This window comes from Penaeus japonicus, unplaced genomic scaffold (assembly GCF_977035675.1).
Source record: "Penaeus japonicus unplaced genomic scaffold, GWHDUDI00000001_assembly GWHDUDI00000001, whole genome shotgun sequence".
NCBI lineage: Eukaryota > Metazoa > Arthropoda > Malacostraca > Decapoda > Penaeidae > Penaeus > Penaeus japonicus.
In genome coordinates, this window is record NW_028234403.1 from 39,312,434 (window position 1) to 39,314,933 (window position 2,500).

Consider the following 2,500-nt stretch of genomic DNA (forward strand, 5'->3'; position numbering starts at 1 on the left):
ATATTAATCAACTACAATCTAATATCATTCTCAGTTTCTTCGTATTTGGTCTAATTTTAAATTGTCTCATTATATTGACGAATTCGAACTTCTTGTATTACGCATATCAATTATGCTGAAATAGCCTCGCCTGTCGAACGCAATTTAGACGTAAAAATGACTCCCGATATAGAGTCACAGATGCTAGGATTATATGTCAGACGTTCTGTGCATGTTGCAACTGTCAGGTGGATTAGTTATTGCACGAAATATTACCGACTCGACATCATTGTTATCATTATTCATATTCGCTTATTTTTAGTGCGAATTTTTCAAGATTTACGAGGTTGACTTTATTGTACTAGCTAATTATTATGAGAGTATTATCATTGTTAATTTCAATGACATTTCATGTTTTTCTTTTCTTTAACAAATACTATATGTATTTTGATAATCATATTTATATGTATATATTTGGAATTACTTTACTATGTCACTTCGTACTCTAACAGGTCACTCATGACCTCACTAACGTAAAATGTTAAATAGCAATGCTTCCTTCTTTCATTCTTCCCAAGGACTGCCAGAACGGTCATTTATTTCATAATTACTCTGGGCCTGCCCCGATGTTTGACTAAGAGACCCACGACAGTCTCACGAGAAGGCGTCTGTTTTACCGACCTATAATACGGTCCAAAGTACCGCGAGCACGCTCCCTGCAGCAAAATGACCTATCGTAATGTCACTTGCAGAAATACCGCCAGCACAGTAACGTTTTCGGCCAAGCAGCCACATCTCCCTCAGAGAATTCACTTCGTAACGACCATATCTTGGTCATATCAATAACTACTTATATGTAACTTTTCGAATGTTAATGATATCTAACTCTTTTACTTCCAGATTTCTTAGAATTTCGCACATGAGCAATGAATTCCTTTTGTTTGTTTTTTTATTTGGTTTCTTCTTACACTGGATATTAACTTCCCTTCTTATTCCAGGTCTATCATAAATTAAAATATCATGCGCGTTCTCTGATATCGAACTTGGTAAACCATATCTACTCTTCATCTTTCAGAACTACTATAGCCAAGGTCACATGTGATATGAATCATCTTGACTTAGAATTACAATATGCTTCCTCTTCCCTGCATCTGTAAACCAATTTTCTCTTACGAGTTTATTCCAGCAACCTATTCTTATGTTATAATTGTTGCAATGGAATCCATGTCTCCCCTAAAACTCTTTAACATAATTGCAGAGGTTGGTTACTAACTTATAAATTACATAACCCCATTCTGTGCTGCTACCTACATATTTCCTGCAGAATGTGTTGGAACAAGCAAGTTGATCATAATTACAGTTTTCTCTAAATAACATTTTGATATATCTATCTATATATATGCAATACCTATACACCTCTACCTCCCACCCTACTCTTTTGGCACTGCCAATCTTTAGTGCACTTGTTTTGTATCGGGCACTACTCTGTGACTTACTCTCCAAGTCTTCAAGTTGAAGATTCCATCAGAGCGGCTTGACAAACCAACCTTTTCAACCCTGATGTCCCGACACCGCCATCAGGATGATCGATTACCCGGGGTGTTGAATCTTCACATTTACGGTGAGAGAAATAGTAAACACACATACTATCTCTCCTATTCCTTGTTTTTGCAGTTTTTGCCCATGCATGCCCAATATTTTGATGCTCTATATCTTTGCAAGTCGAGGACGACTTGTTCTGTAGGTCGGGTCAACTTTGATGTACAGGTAATTTACACATAGTTGCCTTCCCAGGTACCATGACCCTCAAACTAGTTAAAATACCTTTAAACAGCCACACCCCTTGCGTTCCAGACTACCTTACCGTTTAACCACTGGGGGCAGCAGATGGGAAACCCTTCCATATAAGTAGGATATCTGGAACAGGTAGACATACCGGGATTGACTGACGCCTAATTTATACGTGCCATGATAGTGTTTATTACTGTGATCATTGTGCTATAGTGTATCATGTATCATAGCGTCAGACTAACTGCGTCATGGAATAAACCCATCACTCTCTCTCTGTCTCTTTCATATTTTCTTTCTCTTTCTATCTGGGAGGGGTGCTACAAAAGTTTTTTTTTAGCCAAAGTCTGGTTGTTTTTGATATAGTGATATTTACGATAGGCTAGCTTCCCGATTCCCGCTGGAAAGTACGGGAGTCCGTGAGGGAGTGTCCGAGAGTCGGAGTGAGAGTGAGTGTGTAAGTGACTGACCTCAGGTCGACCTTATATCTGACCTGACGGGTCGTTATAAATAGATTCCTATTCGGGTTTTCCTCGTCTTTATAGTATAATATGACCGCGTGAGAGTGGGAAAGATGTATGTGTACATACATATATATGTATATATATACATAATATATATATATACATATACATATATACATACATATATGTGTGTGTGTGTGTGTACGCATACATATCTCTCTCTCTCGCTCTCTTCCTCCTCCTGCTCTATCTCTACTTATTTCCTTTTT